The sequence below is a fragment of the Protopterus annectens genome, chromosome 5.part0, assembly GCF_019279795.1.
Source record: "Protopterus annectens isolate FY-2018-M chromosome 5.part0, PAN1.0, whole genome shotgun sequence".
NCBI lineage: Eukaryota > Metazoa > Chordata > Ceratodontiformes > Protopteridae > Protopterus > Protopterus annectens.
In genome coordinates, this window is record NC_056735.1 from 171,771,491 (window position 1) to 171,792,014 (window position 20,524).

General features: G+C 38.5%; 1 protein-coding gene and 1 non-coding gene across 2 annotated transcripts in view; both read right to left on the minus strand.

The window, feature by feature from the left end:
* LOC122802137 (centrosomal protein of 295 kDa-like) overlaps positions 1-20,524 on the minus strand; it is a 1,720,043-nt gene that overhangs the window by 545,990 nt on the left and 1,153,529 nt on the right. The window lies entirely within an intron of this gene.
* LOC122803038 lies at positions 16,700-16,780 on the minus strand. The gene has a single exon (XR_006365077.1). It is a non-coding gene; the product is annotated as a small nucleolar RNA U2-19 (small nucleolar RNA).

Here is a 20,524-nt window from a genome sequence, read left to right on the forward strand (position 1 = left end):
CTACAAAGCATTCGTAACATGAACGGGTTCAGCAACAAGTTAATTTTTTGTCCAGAACTCTTAGTACTAGGATATCAAGCAAGGTTTTATTCCAACACTGACTATTAGCAAGAAGCCCTGAACATTTATCATCTGTTATTTCTGGTACTAAAAATGTCAGAGTTACTGAACCAACTAACATAGTTAGGACAGGCAATTGGGGTCCATAAAAACCTGAGCCTAAACAAGATAGTAATAAAACTGTAGAAAACTGAATTAGCATACTGACTTTAAATATATATATATATTTTCATACACACACAAGCAGACTGACATACTTAAACATATGAATGCGCATGCACCAAACTGCATTCAGGAATAACTTCAGCACATGCTAAACAAACTTAAAATGCCACACTAAACAGTCAACAGTCACCCATGTTCTTTGAAAGTAGAACATTCAAAGAATCTCTTTTCACAAATCAACTTAAAAAAAAAAAAAAAAAAGCACTTTCAAAATTAAATCCTCTATGGTTCAAAGCTTATTAATACAATTCCACCAGAACCACTGTGAATACAGCAACAAGGGTCGGAGGGCAGCAGTAATACTTCTAGTCGAAAACAGACCATCTGTATAAAGTACTTACACAAAAAGCAGACCTACAAAGAGGTCACTAAAAGTAAATTACAGCTCATGAATTTAATCAACTTCTGTTCTAGCGGTCTAGTAAGATTTTTTGAAGCCACTGGCATTTCCACACAAGGATCAACATTTTTAAACATCTTTATTAAATCATCACATTTAAACTGTAGCATGTACATTAGCAAAGAAAACAAAACAGTTAACAGTTTCCATTCTGTCATGCAATATACATACATACTTTAATTTTCATTTATGCTAGCTAACATTACATACATTACTCCACTAGTCTTCATCTAAACCTACCTCCTCCTTCTGAACATTATTTAGCATATATTGTTCCTACAAATTCCATTTATATGAAGCATTTGCATTCCTTTTTCTAAAGATCCCACCCTGCAGTTCATTTATCTTCTTTACAATATTCAGTACTTGAATTTTCAGATTTTGATTTCCATTTTCTAGTAATTGCTTTTTTGGTAGCCAACAGCATTAAAATTAGTATGGTGCTGCTATAACCAGACAGCTTATATCCTATAACTCGGCTTAAAGAAATAACTTCCTTAGTTTAGATGCAACCATCAATTTCCCTAAACTTTCTTAATTACTCTGTAGGGAATTTCTAAAATTCAGCAGCTTGCTATATTCCCAAAAACATGTTCTCAATTACTTCTCTCTTCCCTATCACAGCTCCAGCATTTGCTATCCACCTGTGGAACAATTCTCTGAGGTCTGCTTGGGGTTATCAAAATATCTATGTAAAACCTTCCATGCAAAAATCATAAACCTTATGGACTTTCTTGTACAACTGTAGAGCCTTTGAGATTTCTTCCTAGTGCTTACTTGTAAAATGCCTTTCCATTCTCTTTTCTAACCTCCTCTGACTGATCCTTACATTTACCATGCAATACTTTACACAGACGGCTAATTATCCCTCTTTTAGCATCAGTTTCAGTTCTAGACAAAAATATTCCTACCAGAGCTGGTCTTTCATTTAGTCTTCCCCTATCCCTTTCTATCTGCCTATACTTATTATCAATTCCTGATGCAGAAGTCGTCTACAACTTGCAGTCAAAACTCCTGCTAAACCTAATCCCATTCTATTACCTTTCCTACCTTGCTCTCAATACCTTAGCTCTTTCGCTGACTTTCTCCAGTAAATTCCAGCTAGCTTGATCTTATTTTATATACCCCTACTTGCAGACATCCCAACTGGTAAAATCTTTCTCCACACTCACACTGGCTTAGACTTTAGAATACTTTCTGCTAATTTATTAATATAACGTTAATTACATGTTGCTATTCTTCTTAATGACTTGCTTCCAAAATTGTAGTCGCTGTCTCTCAAACCCCCTCCAGTTTCATCCTTTTCTGCTTTGACTTATAACCTTCTGCTTGAATGAAGTATATGCCTTAACTGCATAACTTGAAAGTACCCCTTCAAATCAGTTAACTGCTTAACTCTTGCCCCCCCCCAAATAAATTCCTTTAACTCTAATTGCCATCCACAGATTCTCTTCAGTTCAATAAAAATACTCCTGACCTGCATAACAATAAAAGGATCAAACCATTTTCAGTGCTTATATCATACTAGCAATAACCATAATCAAGAGCTTCTATATTTTTTATCTTCTATTTACTCTCTTTTCACATTATCCTTAGCTGCCATAACTGCACCTACATACTTCATAGGTTACCATTACATCTGTTTCTTCTTCATTTTATATATATATATAAAAATTTAAACTGTCTCAAAATGTTCCGCAAAAACACAGAAATGTCTATCTCAATTTATCAAGTACAAAATAACATCTGCGAATAAGGCAACTTTTCTGGATTACACCACCTGTTATAGCCTTCGGTCTACGGGTCCATTGTTTTCCTTGCTAAAATCTCTAAATATAAAGCAAACAACAAAATGAAAAGAGGACATCCCTTCCAGGCTGCTCTGTTTAAACACAATTTGTAATAGATGAGCTTTTCCATCTTAAATTCTTGCCTCTGACCTATCACGCATCCTTCCTTACAAATCAAAATCCCAGCTGACCCCACTGAACCCTTTTTCTGCACCAAAATCCAACAAAAACAGAAGTGTTTTTATATTCCACATCCCTCTGGATTATCACCATTCTGTTAATATTACCAAAACGTTTTCCTCCCTTCCACAAAACCACACTGATCCATGTCTACCAATGTTGGTGCATATATGCTACTCTTTTAGCTATGTTGAAAAATGCTTTATAATCATAGTTTAAAACTGAAATGGGTCTGAAGGTTCTTTATCCTCTCTCAGTGATACAACTACCACAACATTTTTCTAAGATGCTGGCACTACCCCTCCTTTGAAAATATTGTTATACAAACTCTTCCAGATCTTTATCACTCCTTCCCATCCTAACTTCCACAGATGTACTCTCTGTTCCTGGAGGCTTCCATCTAGACTGATTATACATCATTCTTTTCATTTATTCTCGCCCTATCATTGTATTAATTATTGGGGCTCATTTACCTCTAACCTTGGCATAACTAAATCTTCCCTAATAAATTCCATTTCTTGGGATTCCCTATTCCTCAGCTTTAAACACATTTTCATAACATTTCTGAAAACCTCTACAAGAAAATAACTACATTTATCATAACAGTAAATATAAAAACATAGCTTTATTTTACTACAATAGTGATCTATGGGACTCATCCTACCAAGGATATTGTACTTCAAACAGTTTACTAAAGCTTTTCCTTCACCTTCCTTGTGCATCGTATGCCAGTTGAAGCACAAAGGTGCACTACTATTAAGAGGACTGTGGGTACCAAAATTCAGAAACTACAAATTAGACTATAAATGACTGTGATGCAAGAGGATGAAATACAGACTGTAAGGTTAACAATTTGAACAATGGAATTACTAGAAAGGAGTTCATGACTGAAAGATCCAACACTGGTCTAAATCTGCCTTCCATCCTGGGTACAAGAAAACTCATGGAGTAAAAACCCCTTCCCTACAGGGAAGGAAGATGGGTTCTATAACTTCTTGAGATACTATTTATGAGACTCTACAGAAGCAAATGAGTCCAGTTTCTTGAAGGAAGGGGGATACCCACTGCTAACTGTAGTCGTCCTGAATTATTCTTCGTACCAGAGTCCGTTTCTAAAAGTGCAGGGAATGGGACCACTTGCCTACTACTTTAAAAGATGGCTAGGATAGGGAGGGAGTTCTTATGTAGTCATGCACTCTTTTGTAGTGGGAAGAGTTCTGGAGAGCATTCACCCTTTTCTTGGAGTTCCCTTGCCATTTCTTTTTATGTTGTTGAATACTTAATTTAATGGTTTCCCGAAGAAATGTCCAGGGCAAGAGGGATAGTTTCTGCAATAAGAGAAAAAGCTGTTTTACTCTCTGCATTCTTACCTTTCTTCTAAAAGTCTGAGGACCTCAGCAGAGAAGCTTCCAAAAAGGACATCTTTTCCAAGGGGAACACTGAAGATCTAGGATTTTACATCTTTATGGAGACTATAACCTAAGCCAGGCATGCCTGCCCACTACAGATCCTTTTGCTGCTACCCAAGAGACTGCACTTACTAGAATGCTCTGTGGCCTATGAAGCAAAAGAAACCACATTTGATATGGAGGTTTATGAATTAGACAGACAACCTATTGCATGTCTGAGAAAACAAAGGAGGTACTTGGCCACATGGGTCTGACTACTGATTGGTATGAATGGTAGAGTTAAAGAAGCATATACCTTCTTATTTCTATGAAATGCCCTCCTGTACTTTTATTTGGGACAAGCTTGGAAGATGCCATCCTCATCTGTGGAAATCATATCAGGATCAGATAGTAAGTTCCTGAATGGGAATTTATGAGAATTGGCAGCCTATTAGGCATCCTGTGTGGAAGAGGTTGAGCATCTGGATAAGAACAAGCCATTTGAAAGCATCCTCCAAAACCCAGGGAACTGGTGGGACTGCCAGAGATTTGGGGGAATTAACATAAAACAAGTCATAAGACCTTTTCTATGTTTCAGAAACCTCTTTTCTCTTCTATTTAAATAGGTCTTTCATTTTTGAAAGTGGTTCAGAAAATGAAATCACTTCAAAAAGAGTGTCAGGAGAAATATTTTTTTCTGACTCATAAGGTACAAGAGAATACAGCTATGAGGCATAATCTGGCACTTCTTCCCCAGCAATAGCTCCTTTTCAGATGGAGACGACCTTTTTTGATCTTAGAATGAGAGGAAACTGGTTAGAGGCTTGTAAAGACTGGAAAGTCCTAAACAGTCCCTGGGCAAAATTGTACCATTCTTCCTGAGACCACTTTAAACTAAATGGAGTTGAAGATAAGAAAGGTGTTTAGCTTTCTCAGATTTTTGTTTCTAGATGTCTCAAGTTTAGTGGATTTGGAGGGGATGGACATCCAGACCTACATAAGGGAACCTATTACCTCTTCTTTTACTATGATCAGACGTATAGCATCCATATCTTCAGTTAAAAAGAAAATGCTGTTCTCCCTTCTCAGCAGATGCCTGACGTACAGTCTGTGTGGACGTGCCTGACTCTAGACAATTAGTGTCTTCCAGCAGAGCAACACAAGAGGGGTCAGACTGCTCCAAGACTACCACAGTGGGTACGTCGGTCACAGACTGAGGAAAAACAGGTAGATAGGAGTGACCCTTCACTAGCCTATTAAATGCTTTTTCTTTCTAACTGAAGGGGGATGCCTGACAAAGAAGAGGTGGTAGCCACGGAGGACCATGTCAGAACAGAGTAGTCGGTTTCCCAGAAAAAGCTTAGGATGATTCATCCTACTGTGAATGCTTTTTGGATAAAAGCTAAAGAAATATCTCATGAATTGATGTTCTGCAATTCCACAAAACATACGCAGACCTTGTGGGAGTCCTTGTATGAGATGGGTCTACCACAAGCACATTTTCCCTTTCTGACATATACAAGAGGAAAAAATACCACTTTTTTTTAATTGGAAAAAAAAATACAGTAACATACCCTAAGGGGTACTTATCTGCCCAGAAAGTGGAGATACAAGCTGACCACTGACACTGAAGATGCAGAACAGATGAGATGTCAACTTTTCAATGGTAAAAAAAGTTCTGAATTTTGCTGCCTGTACACCCTTTTTAAACCAGTATGTCCTTGTACTTCAATTTTCATACTGTGCACAAGAAGGTGCCCAAAAGCTTTAGTATACTGGTTGGATGCCCAATATCACTGGTAGAATATGTTCCATTCAGCTTTGTGCTAACTGCAACAGTAACCTAATCATGAATATCTGTGATTACTTTCTTGTTATATGCTCCTTAATTCTGGCTACAGTTGTAGTCATTTCTACTTTTTTGCACTGTAGAGTTGACAGAAAATAGTTAACAACGTTTCTATTCTAAACTCATGCATACTGTACAAATACTCACTTATTTTTCTTTAAGTGCAGCTGCTCTGTTTTCCTATTCTGTATGATCTCCCTTCTTTTGGAATATTTTAATCTTTGTCAACCCTCTCTAAGGAATTCCTATTGCTTTTCCACCCCATCTCTCTTATTTCTACCACACACTTTTAAAGTCCATTTTAATTTTATGTCCTCATTACTTGTTTCTGCGTATGGTGTGCCTTCGCTGAAGGTTGGGCGTTGAGCTGGCACCTCGGCACCGTAAAAAAAAATCTACCGCCAATCATTAGCGGACCGGAGTTCCGCTGTGGTGACCCCTAACCGGGAAAAGCCTAAAGAACAACAATTAGCTGTTTCTTTTGAAGTAATTTCTATCTCCATTAATAATTCTCCAATCATACCAATTAACCATTCCTTAAATTTCTCATTTTTCAAACACCATTAATGAATTATCACTTGTAACATAGGCAAATTTACATTCATATAAAAGTAATTAAACTATATTAACATAACATTATACTTAACATGTATTGCTATACATCACATAACCTAAGCAATAATTACATAAATTATTCAATTCCTGCTTTTTTAAACAAGAAACAGCTTCATTAACTATCACATACACATTTATATAAATGAAAACAAACCACATTGATACAATCCTAGTCGCAAGCATTTTACATCACAAACAATACTGACTCACTCCCAGTTACAAACATTATACATCACTTATAATCTACACAATGTTTCTAATTCGAACATTACATAGCTCATTTAAAGTCATGCTGCCTTTTAGGCTTAATTCCTACCTTGTATATATTGTTCCCACAATTCCTAGTTTTCCCTATGTAGCTTGCTCCTACCCTTTTCTAAAGATCTAAATTCCAGTTGTTTTGTCTCAGTTACTATATTCACTACTTCCAGTATAGTTGGTTTCAATTTTGATTTCCATTTTCTAGTAATTGCCTTTTTGGCATCCACCATTATTAGACACAGCAAGGCCTTATTGTGCCTAGGCAATTCTAATTTTGTATCACAGCTCAGAAAAATCATCTCCCCCATCAGAGCAATCTGCTGGGTCAGCACATTTTTCTCTTCTTAATACTTAAATATGAAAGTGGCAGTGTCTTAAATTTATATTACTCTACATCTTTATCTTTTCTGTGTATGTGTATGACCTGACATAGCCATTGGATGGGTCTCAAAGCTTTCAACTACATATACAAGTTCATTTATAATGTAATTCTTGTCTAGTCTAGTTATTGTGTTGGGCAGGGAGTAATATGTACATTTTAACAGAGATCCTACAGCTGAATTCACATCATCCATACCAAATATTCTCATATGTATCTTCAGAAACTCACTCTATACTTTGTTATATTTACCCTTCTAGGTACCCCCGATAACAACCTCACTATTACAAATCAGATTCTAGTACGTCTCCTTTAACACTATCTGCACCCCGAACTTCTTAATATAATTCAAGACTTTATAAGGCCATTTACATTCCATGTTAACACTGACAAAGCAAATACTTGCATAAAAACGCTATTACTCTCACAAATTACACACAACAGTAGTTCTGGATACATGTTTCTATCTTGCAATAATTGACTGTCAGACTGATTTTGTATGCAGTTCTACTCATCAATATTTGAAGCCATGCCACATTTTCCCAGATTCTTTGCTTCAATAAAGGCACTTGAGAAACAAAACAATAAATAAATGACTATAATTAAAATCTTCCTTTAACTCATAGCAAACACAAAACTATATACACTTTCCAAACAAAAAGTCTACCTCTCCAAGGAGCAGTAGCAGCTGCCCCAAATCAAAGGCTAAACCTACAGGTATTACACATCTTAAACTTAAGCTCAATCATGCTAATGTCAAGTTTGAGCCTGTGTTCACCTTACACATACTTTTATCTGCTGTCATCTCCATTCTCCACCCAGATATGAAAACCTTGCAGTCTTTCAGTAAGTATTAGTTTTTATCCTTAAGAAAAGGTAAACAACTAAAGTGTTTTCTGTTATATTCAATTAATTATAAGTACTAAAGCTGTTTGGGAGGTAACTTACTTGCATAACTATTCACCTTCCATAGTTTCAAACCCCATTTCCTATTTTACTTTTTATTTTCATTAAACTGCTTGCCAATATCCCTTTAAAAGTTAATTACATTATATTGCTCAGATTTTACCCAGAGCACACTGTTCGGGCCTGTCCTGATGCATATAAAATAGAAACACAGGGATATAGATTACAATAGAAAAACATGATATTAGCTCTAGGTGGAAAGCAAGGCTAATGCAGAAACAAGCCCTTAAGCAGAACAGCATAATTATATAAATATTTATAAAATGGCAGACAATATTATAAAAAGTAAACCAGTCAAAGAGTGAAAGAAAGATATTGCTAGAAGGGATACATACAACTAGAAGTACAGAATACGGGCAAGATATTGCAGGAAGTGACTGGAGGAAATTAAAAGAACCATACTACTGGGATCAAATAAACTGGAAGGAAAAATGATGGAATAGAATGAAGCCCAGCAGGTATTTGAACTACAGGCCAGAGTACCTTCCATATCAGAGATCGTTGTCAAAATCTGATGGAGAGCAGAGGATGCACTGAATGAAAGTCCAGCTCCTGTAAGGTTTTTATTGGAGCCAATAACAGTAGACATTCTCAAGAAAGGGATAATTAGAAAAGCATATAAAATAATGCATAATTGCAGGAGTTATATTTAGAAATGAAGAGGCATAGTAAGACTTTGTGAAGTTTAATGTTATTAGCAGCCAAAAAAGCAATTGTATCAAAGTGGAAATCAAAAATTAAATCACATGTAAAAAAGTACTGACTATACTATAGGTAACAACATCTTAGAGATGGGATCATTACAAGGACGACGAAATAAGTTTTATTAAATAAAAGCTGTGTCTGGGAGCATTACATACAAAATAATGCTAAAGTAGATTAAAGCAAGTACATCAGTAGGAAATGAAAAGCCTAGGAGTATGCTATAATGTAACCTGTAAAAATGGAATCATGATGGAACTTGCATGTACAACTCATGCAGATAATGGAAAATGACACTGAGACCTTTTTAGTCTCATTGCAACTGATGCATTGAACTCATGGTGTGAATAAATGGTATAATAAATAAAGATGTTTCACAAAGAAAAACACTTGGACCTCTCAAGAAGAATTGTCTACCTACCATCAGATTCTTATGCAGATGTCTGTGGTGCTCTTTTGCATGTTGGCTGCAGAAGGCTGGGAGTCAGGTTCTACAGAGGTGTTAGTGAAAACATCTTTAAAAGGACCTTACTGAAGAGCTGAGGACTTCACTTCTATGCCCAAGGAGGGGGCAAAAAGCAATTTTGCTATCAAATAAGGGGCAGTGGATCTAGTCTGTGTAGGCCAATCCTCATCTCACAGTACACAGCTTAAGAGTATCCAATCTTGCCACCACCTGCAAGGTTACTTTCAAGATGAAGGGCATAGGAGGCAGTATGACTGATTAAGCTGTAAATCTCTTGTAGTCAAACTGTAATGGAATCACAGAAAGCATCTAAGTAACAGGTGTTGCCCAATATCAGAAATAGGCAGAGCTAATGTGTAAATTCAAAAAGGAAAACGTGACCTACCTAACCAAACCAGTGTCCCCTTGGTGTTTCTGAAGTTCTGGCAGGCTTGACAGAGCATTTGACCATTTAAATCCTGGGTTCCTCCTTATAATACTTTAAGTTGTCATGGTTGGTTTCTTCTTACAATGTTGAGAGCAAATAATGAGAAGAAGCAATCACTGTTCACATTCTTTATCTTAGCAAAATATGCTAAAATAAAGAACGTGAGCTACGAATGCTTCTTGTCATTATTTGCTCTCAACACTGTAACAAATAACCATGGCAACTTATAGAATTATGAAGAGAAACTAGGATTTAAATGATCAAATGCTCAACCAAGCCTGCCAGAACTTCAGAAACACCAGAGGAATGCTGATTTGGTTAGGTAGGTCACATTTGCTTTTTTGTTTGGATTTACACATTAGCTCTGCTTATTAAAGTTAGACTTGCTACATTACAGGGCAGGCAATCCTACCAACCCATGACTCCTTTACTAGGGGTTAAAACGTTTCTTTTTCCTCCTATGAGTCAATATCAAATATAGGAAGATTAGATTGTGAATCAAGCACTACATTCAAAAGAAACTACTAAATAATTGAAAATTCTAACATTAGTAATAGATAAAAAGGAATAGGCTTTCTAGGATCCTCCTGGGGAAGGCCAACTTTCTTCACCAACATCTGGAAAGTCATATCAAGCTGCAGAACAGTTAAAAAGTATCAAAAGACAAATGGCAAAACACGTTGCTCATCACTTTTGAAGCTTTGCCAAGAATAACTTGAGAGAGACAGGCAACTACTCATTCTTGCAGCAAAAAATGACGATGGCATGGGTCTTCCTTTTACAGCCAAGTTTCTGCTGACATTGTCAGAGTGGGAGGTAGCTTTGTGTCTACTCTGAGGATCTCCAACTCTGCTTTTGAATCCTGTCCAGAAGAATGGTATCTGCCTACGGCTAAGTTCCATTTACTGCAAATAAGCTGCAGCAAACATGTTCATGGCAAACATCAAATGACTGACATGCTGGAGAGAGACATTAAATACAAGGAACTTTCTACTCTCGCAAAAAATACAAGATTACACATAAGGATATAAGGCTTAAAAACTACAGTAAAAGCAAACACCGTGGCGGAACTAGATGCCAACCCTTAAAGTAACACTGGTAATGTAATTTAACACACCCATGAAGGAGAAAAGCCAATATTGTGAGTGCTGGCAAAGCTCTTCAAGAAAAAACAAGTGACCAGTAAGAGGGTGAAAGCAACAGAAGAAAAACCCAAAAAGAGAAAGAGCTCTGGATTCATCACACCCTGTGCCTGCAAGTGTCCTTTGCAGTTCCCACTTCAGGACTTAAACAAAAAAAAAAAAAACTTTCTACTTTTAAAAAGTGACTTGTATCCCATAAAGAGCTGAAGCGCTTCAGTCTTAACCACAAACGCAGTACTGGCATTCAGAAATGCTGATACGGAAATGAATACATGTACTACACTACTGACTGATTGGCATTTGATTATCCTGCTCCCTAACACCTTGTGGCTGATGTGGCTACCCCTTCACACCATCCTAGCTCCAACCTCTGCTACTTATTTATATGCCAAGTGTACTTACAGTAGCAAACCTCTTTACATCCAGTCAAGTGAGGTTACTTTGTCCCACTTAATAGTACTTGAACTACAAACAAAGGATTCCAAGAGCTTTGAGTAGGAGCTGCACTTAGTGCTACTATTAAATCACCAGATGACAAAGCCCATTGTAAAACATGCAAAGATTATGACTATCTTGCTTCAGTGGGGTATTGTAACTTTGTGGTGGCCAACTATACAACATGCACAGCTGATGGAAAAGCACAAGAGTTGCTGTGGGGGGATATATCCTTAGCCCACAGGTGCAGCAACACTGAAGATGACTGGTAATTACACAAGTGTAGGTGGAATAGGAGGCAGGCATAAGCTGTGTAACAGCTCCACCCCCCAAAGAAAACAAAAGTTCAAACTCTCTTTCCACAGAGAAATCATATTTCATAAAACTGTTTACAAATGGATGCTTGAGATCGTGTGGATGACAGATCCTCTGTCAGTATCTGAACAACATTCTGATACTCTTAAGTGCCTCCATCTTAACTTTTTCCTAATTTATTGCCTTCTGCACTTGTTTTTACTCATTTTTTTAAATTAACTGCATTTATTTAAACTGTATTTGCTTTAATACTGCTACACACTCAAGTGTGCTAGCTTGCACTGCATTTTAATTGTTTTTACTGCTGTTTCAGCTATTTTTCTGTAAAAAAAAAAGTTCTAAGCTTGTGTCCTTCCTTTCCTGTAACTAGTCTATTCCAGATACACATTTACTGTATCCAGGACTGTTTGTAAGCTTTTGAGCCCCCCCCCCCAGCCTTTCTGTGTTGGAGGGGAAGCCTTCTAGATTATCAGTGGGAGTGGTAAGCACTAGGTAGCCTATCTACCATAAGAGGAGTGGTTTCTGGCCCCAGAAATTGTAGTATATTGGCAGTTTAGGTAGTTTTTACATCCCTTTCAACTTTCTGGTTTAAAAGCCCACGTTTGTGCGGATTTGTGCTTGTTTAAGATCCGCACTGTGGCGCCAAGCTGAGGCAAACTATTACTGGTGCCAGAAAGTCTGCTCTTCAGTTTTTTCCTTTTGATCTTGCTAGTTCTCTCTCTCTTGCACTTAAAATAGCCTAATCACTTTGCACTTCAACAGGTTTTTGTAGCAATTATTGTAGCACACCTATGTGCCATCAGCACTAGTCGCTCTTCACGGAAATAGCTCCAGTACTTAGTAGTTATGACCAACCCTCCTGGCATGATTAAAGGGCAGTTCCCTGTGCTTTCTCCTATTAACCTGGTGGACTTGGGCATTCTGAGGCAGTGTAGCAACTGCCTCATGTACAGAGACACCCCTATTCTCTTACCTACCAACACTCAAACTTGTGAGAGATGCACTTATATCACCAAATTGGAAGCTATGCACTCTCCCACCAACACCGGACTAGCTGGTCAAGAGGAGGTCAACATCTGCACCACACCACATGGAACACATAGCCCTCCATAACACCCACTATCACAGCGCTCACATAAAAATACAAACCACACACCCACCTTCACGGAGGCTCTCAATAGAAATTTACCCAAACAGCACAGACCTCCAAGACAGAAATGCACTCAACCACGACAACAGAGCACAAACCACAGGACACATAGCTCAACTCCACAGTGTGCCATTCAACTTAAGCCCCTAAGGCTAAACACCTTAGCTAGTACACTAATCATAGGTGCCTCAATAGTGAGGCACACAAATGTCCCACTAACTAGGTTGAATAAGGAGAAGGTAACAGTCAGTTGTCTATCAGGTGACAGAATCACAAGTATGACTCTGTCACTGTCCATGTGGGTGTGAATGACCTGAGACGCACCTCCCTGGACAATATGAAAAGAGACACGGTGGAGCTCTTGGATTATGTGGTCCAGGCAGGTATGACACTAGCCCTGAGCAGTATCCTACATTCACCCAGAATGATACCGCACTACAAACAAAAAATGATTGACTTCAACAAATGGCTAAGTTTATGGTGTCATTCTAAGGGGATCCAATACCTGCTACTTGAGATGACATGACTGACACACCTCAATGCTTTGCCAGAGATGGCCTGTATCTGTCACCCCTGGGTTTCTGGGTACTGGCTAAGGCTCTTTCCACCCCTATATTGCCTTTTTTAGCCAGTGTTCCAAAGACCAAATTACCACTGTAACAGCTACAAATAAATGCCATCTGAGGGTCATGCTGCTCAATGCTAGAAGTCTAAATCTCAAGATGTACTCACTCAAAGCACTTCTCAAAGTAGAGAACATCGACATTTGTGCTGTAATGGAGACCTGGTTTAAAGTGGCAGAAAGCACCTTTCGGCCCCGAAACATGGACAGAAGTTCCAAAGGTGGTGGTGTCTCCATATTCATAAAGGATATGCACACCTCCAGACTAGTAGCCCAGCATAATGCATCTGAGATACTTACATTGGGTAAGATGGCGATCCAGGTCATAGCCTGCTATAGGTCCCCAACCATGTTCCTAGACTCTCACGCCACATTCCTAAGCACCCTGAAATCTATCAAGGTCCAACCCAACACTCTGTTACTAGGGGACTTCAACTACCCCTCCATCAACTGGTAAATCTACTCAAGCAGCAATACACTGGCCCAACGCTTCCTGGAATTCATCAATTCCAATGCCCTAGACCAGTTCATTCTGACCCCCACTAGAGGAAGCAACATCCTTGACCTGGTTATTACAAACATAAGTGACCGTTGTTCTACACCAATAGTCAATCCCTCCCTGGTCAGATCGGACCATAAACTAATCACTATGGAAATCCACATCTCACCAACAACCACCTTGAAAAACATCTCCAAAGCTGACTTTGGACTCGTAAAAACAGAGGTGGCTAACTTCACGGCCCCCATGTCAATGGAAAATAGCTGCATGACTGCCGACTCATACACCAATGCACAGTACGAACATGTACATAAATGCATGGAACTAGCCATACCCAACAGAACCAAGATGCTTTCCTCCAAAGAAAGCAAGTCAATCTGGTGGCCCCCTGCCATTAATGAACTCTACAACAGAAGGAAGAAACCATTGCAGAAAAAGATGAAGTCCCAAGACTGGAAAAACAGCTATGAAGGCAGAATTGCGGCAACACTATAAACAATCACAAAGCCTTCTATAGCTATATCAAGAACCTCCATGGCAATACCCAGATTTGCTCTGAGATACTGCACAATGGTACCTCCTATACTCAGCCAACAGATATTGCCAACATACTGGCAGATTCAGTGTTAACTTTACCCCCCCACCGAGTGTTAACTGCCCCCCCCCCCACAAGGACCAATCACAATACCCGATGAATGCCAGGCACCCAGCATTACTGCAGCACAGCTTAAAGCTGCATTGTCCAAGGCCAAGAATACAGCTTCCATGGGACCCAGTAATATCCCAGGCTGTGTTCTACATGAACTACAAATAGAACTAGCACCACATATGTGTGCCCTTGTTCAGTCACAGCCTCACCTCAGGCTTTGCCCTACTGAATGGCGCACTGCTGCAGTCAACCCTCTCCATAAAGGGGAAGTGACTACAGGCCCTGGGAATTATCATCCCATTTGCCTGATGAGTCTGATATGTAAAGCTATGGAACACATCATCATGGACTTGATTAACAAAGATACAGGAAATCTCCAAACTCTAAACCACACGCAATTTGGCTTTGTGAAAGGGAGATCATGCCTGTTCAACCTGGTTGACTTCTTTGATCAGTCACCAGAGCTCTGGATGAAGGTAAGGCAGTGCATACAGCCTACCTCGATCTGGTTGAGGCCTTTGAAACCATTCCTCAATCGGGAATTATTGATAAAACTCACCAAACTAGGCATCAACCCCTATATCACTAGGTGGGTTGCAAATTAGCTCACAGACAGAACACACAGTGTGAAAGTAGTGAACTCCAATTCAGACTGCTGACCAGTCACAAGTGAAGTCCCACAGGGATCAGTCCTGGGTCCTCTCCTGTTCGACATCTACTTCTCAGAAATCCAGGCCAACACAAAGGGACTCTGGCTGACCAAGTTCGCAGATGACTGCAAGCTGGGAGCCATTAAATCCCCAAGTGATGCAGACATCCTACAGAAAGGCCTCACTGAGACCAATGACTGGTGTCGAAACCATGGCCTTAAGCTTAAAGCCAAAAAATGCGTCGACATCCCTTTGGTAAAAACTCAGTTCCCACTAATGACCACATTGATGGGAACCCACTGAACACTGAAGGCGTTAAAAGAGATTATAAGAGATCTGGGGGTGCAGTTTGACAGCAACCTCTCCTTCGACCACATTACCACCGTGGTCAGAAAGTCCTTCTATGTGGCACATCTCATTACCAAGGGTTTTGCATCCAGGAAGAAATAGGTCATCGTCTCTCTCTCTCTACTCTTCCCTCATTAGACCAATCACCAAGTATAATGCCCCATTTGGCATGTACCTCACTACACACCTGCAACAGCTGGAGAGGTCACAGAAGTACCTCACAAAGAGAATCACAGGCATTAAACACATGTTCTACATGGAGAGACTCAAAAGACTCCAGCTATTCTCCGTCTCATATTGCCTGCTTAGCTTACAATGCCATGTCTGACCCAGCTCTGTTAGAAATGCTACATCTAAAGAAATCCCAGTCCCTCCGCACCACACTCTCCACAGACCTCAACCTCATTATCACAATCAACAGAACATGCTGGAGGGACAGGTTCCTCACCCAGAGACTGCCCATGCTCTGGAATAGACTTCCCATACATGTCAAAGCAGAGCACCTCGCTAACCCTCTTCAAGAGAAGTCTTGATGAGTGGATGGGTAATAGAAAGTTCACCCCGGGGATCACTTCAGTGACTCTACTTGACAGAAGCACTAGGAACTAATGTTGGGCAGCATGATGCCGGGGTACTTCTATGGGCTAGGCTTGTAAAGGCTCCAGGGCCATTAGCCCAATACACACCTATGAACCTATGGGCAAATTCAATGGCTTTGGTTACTTATGATCAGACCATTCTGGCACCAAATATGTGCACTTTACTACAATGGCTATAAGGAAAAGTTCCATGAAGTGCAAAGTTGCAGAGGAAAAATAGAGACTTGGGCAGTCAGAATAACCACTATGTGATATGCAGGATATGTAAACATATGAAAAGGAGGCTCGAGGTGGTTCTAATAAGTATGTGTACCAAAGAACTGTGCAAAGCTTACAAGAAAAATGAAAATTAACTTTATATTTTAGCAGCTATTAATTTTAAAGAAAGATCATGACATTCTTTATAACAAAGAGCAATGCAAACATTCTGTGACAGCCAAGCACTGAAGTAAATACTGACAAAATTTCGGCTCAGTTCAAGTGCAGACACCATAATTTTGAAATTAATTTCTTGGGTCACGATTCAAGCTTCATCAGAGCTCTGCATATATAAACATACATGGGCGCACACAAAATCGCTGTTCTCAGAACCATGTCTAGTTATGCAACACATGACTGGCTAATCATATGGTGCTCAGATTTGGCTCTTTCTCATCACAGAGCTATTAATTAAACAGATCTTACACGGGCAGTTCTGATATTTAGAAAGTAACACAACTACATACATTTTACAAACAAATTCACAATTGGGATTAACCAATGTGCCAAATATTTTAACTTAAGTCAGCCAATATAAATCCTACAATGACTGTGTATTTGCTTCACTCAGTTTCTCATATATACCGGCCTTAAAGGAAACTGAGACCTCATTACTAAATTTACCTCTAGTATTTTCTTTGTGGCTAGTGTACAAGCCTTTCCTCCATGTTGTGAATGCATCTCTGGAAGACACTCCAATAATTTATTTGCTTAGGAAGACTGACATTACTAATACACCACCTGAGCAAGTATGACTAACTTCACAATTTTTTGTTCAATGGAAGTTTCAAATGCATTCTTAGAGGTTAGTATCAGGAAGACAACCTTCCTCTTGAAGTTGCAAGATGCTGTGAAATGTTGCATGCAGCTTTTTAAGACTGCACAAAAGCTTGCCTTAATATATAAAGAAATGGATATAATTGCTAATAATTTTATTGAATAAATCCATGTTTTTGAGTGAGGTGTTTAAACTTTAACACCAACTAAACACTAACATGATGCATAAATGAGAGGAGGAAAAAATTTATCTTTGTATCTATCTACACAAACACAAAAACAAAAAATAAAAAGATACTCTTAGTATAACATGGCATTAATACACAAGTACTGCTGAACTGTAGCTGTAAACTCTTCTATGGCCATCAGAAAGCTACTGTATACAAAAGTAAATCCCTGTGCAACAACACGCATCAAGAAAGAGGACAGAGCACATTCTATACTTTTAAACTTTTCACTATTTTTTTTTTTTAATTTCTACAAGTCTTTTGGGTTTCTAATACCATGACAGGAATGGACCCCATTCCTCAGTCAAAAAAGCTTGTGAAAATAGTTTCAATCTTTGATGCTAGCCAAAAGTGCTTTTCTCAGCACCCTCAATGTGCCCAGAATCAACTCCTTCTGCAATTCATATGGAGTTACATGTACTGGTAGCATATCTAAATAAGACTGCAAATTCTTTTTTACAGCATCCATTGCTCCTACTACAATTGGAACTGTTTAGGTATTCTCCTTCCACATTGCCTTTGTTTCTACTGACAAATCCTCTTATTTTATGACTGTCTCTGTATGTTGGACACTATAACCACCGGGCAGGGGTGTAGCAATTTAAATGATCAATGTTAGTTTTGTCTTCTTTTCATGGACTACTATATCTGGTTTTCTTGCATCTATTTTTTGAACTGGTGGCAATGGGAAATCCCTTGCGATATAAACTTCATCATCCTCTATAACGTTTTTTTGGCTGATACTTACAATGCTTCATAGCTACTTCAATATTATGTCTGCATAATCCCCAATGCAACAGTCATGCCACATTATGCCTTTCAGTATACAGGCCTTCTGCCATTAGTGTATCACATCTAGCAACAAGATGTGTGATGTTTCCAGGTGTTTTACAGAATCTGCATTTGACTATTTCTCCACATGTGCAACTGAATTTGTAAACAAACACGTACATAGTTCAGTATCCTAGGCCTCAATAATTAACCTTTCATCTGTAGGTTTAAATTCACCTCTCCTTAACTGTTCCTGCATCATATCCTGATCGTCAAGAGGTTGTTCCAGGAGTTTTCTGTACTTGCAACTATATTTACACCTTTTCCACATTTCTTGCCTTCTCATCTGATCCTTCCCCCTTGTATTTTTGTTTTTTGGCACATTCAGCTGCTCTCTGATTTTTGCCTACTTCTGGTTTGGTTTCCATTTCTGCTTGACACCAATATGCTTCTGCTAAACTAAGCAGGGAACTCACCATAGATTGGTTATCTTCATGTTTCAAAACTCACTACATTTGGAACTGGTGAGGTCAGCAGATATGTATGCAGTCCTACAATTGCAGATCTATACATGTAATCAGTTTCAAGGGAGCCCATAACTCCTTCAAAATGAGGAATGTATAATCTTGATATGTACTGATTTTTGTTTATCATTTAATAAGAGTGAAGCACTTTTCTTGTCTTCCTGTCCATTGATCCAATACCTTTTGGGGCCAGTCATCCCAAAAGTTAGAACAGAAGAGCAATCGGCTTATAGCTTGGACTTTATTCCTAGATGTCAGGGTTGTTTTCAGTATTAATTTTAGTCTTGAAAATATTCCTTACTGAGTTTTGTTACTATTTGTTCACATTTTATTGTTGAGCCTTAATTCACAAATATTTATATACTCTCTCCTGCTCAGGTTCCTTTATATCACATTCCTGTCCCAGACTGATTTTCTTGGCGCTGCAGCTTTCCTGCTTTACATGCTGCTTTTTCACAGTTAAGACCAAATGACATTCTTGTATCATCTGAGAAAGTTTTGACTACTTCCACTTCTGCTTTCAGCTCCTCATCTGATGAGCTATGCAGTTTTAAATCATCCACAAAAAGATGACGAGATGTCTTTACACTTTGTTTTGTCCGGAAGACAAACTGTAACTATGAACTAATCTATTAAATAGACAGCTTAATGGGTTAAAGACAAGACAAAAAAGCAGAAGTGGCAAAAATTCAACCCAGAATATCCCCCTTTGAATTTTTATTCCTGGGATAATAATATGTCCTTTACCGTGACTTAGCTGCAAAGTGGTTCGTCACTGTAATGTAACTGATCAATATAAGGTACATCTTGTACATCTATTAGCACTCTGTAATCCATGAATGTGGGACGTTATCAATTTTTTGTTTCACTAAATGGAAAGACCTCTACACAACACAAAGCAGGTTCCACCTCTACTTCCAATCTAAATCTTTTGTAAACTGCAACTATATGTCATGATTCACTCTCGCACAGTATTTTCAGTCTTTCCTTAAAATGTATCTACTAATTAAGAATCTTGCAACTGTGACAACTAAACTGAAAATGACAAATAAACGCATTAAATCTTGAAATTCACTGCAATGCTGCCCTGCACCCAAACAGATTCATAGCAATTAGGAAATATTGATCCATGAGGATCTTTAGAAGCCTAGCCATACTTTCCCATGAAGTTTTTAACCCTTACATTTTAAGTATGAATAAACCAAAGGCAAGCAATACATTTACATATTATATTATATATTATATATATTATATTAGTTGTGCTATATATGTTTCTTGTTTTACTAATTGAATATTAAGTCAGTTTTATTGTATGTATTTACTATGGAGCTTTTCTCCCTGGGTCTCCACTGAAAAAGGGCTCTGTCCCAGCTGGCCCAACCCAGTTAACAAATGCCAATTAATGAATGAATTAATTAATTAAATATTGCCTCTATGGGGGACAACAGAACTAAAACAGGGGTAAATTTGTGGGGTTACACTATTCAAACAATTTGGATGAATGGATGGGCAAGAGAATGAATTTTTTTAATGTGGGTAATAAAGACTATTCCAAAGAAGTGGTATTTTCTGCAATATGTTACCTATCTCTCCAACATGTTCTAATTATTCTGCAAAAGAAATTTAGACTTCTTAATTAGATGTTTATGCCCCACTGGATTTGTGAATGTGCAGTAGGTGTGAAAGGATAGGGTTTGTTGAGGCTCTGTATGTGAAGTAGACACCCCCCCCCCAGTAGCCTGTACGACGTCAAGAAGCAGGACAAGGCTTTGAGACAGTCTGCATAGTTTTTATGATTTAGGATCTTGATTTTCCTAGTAACAGCATTTTGGATGGTCGAGTTGCATAAA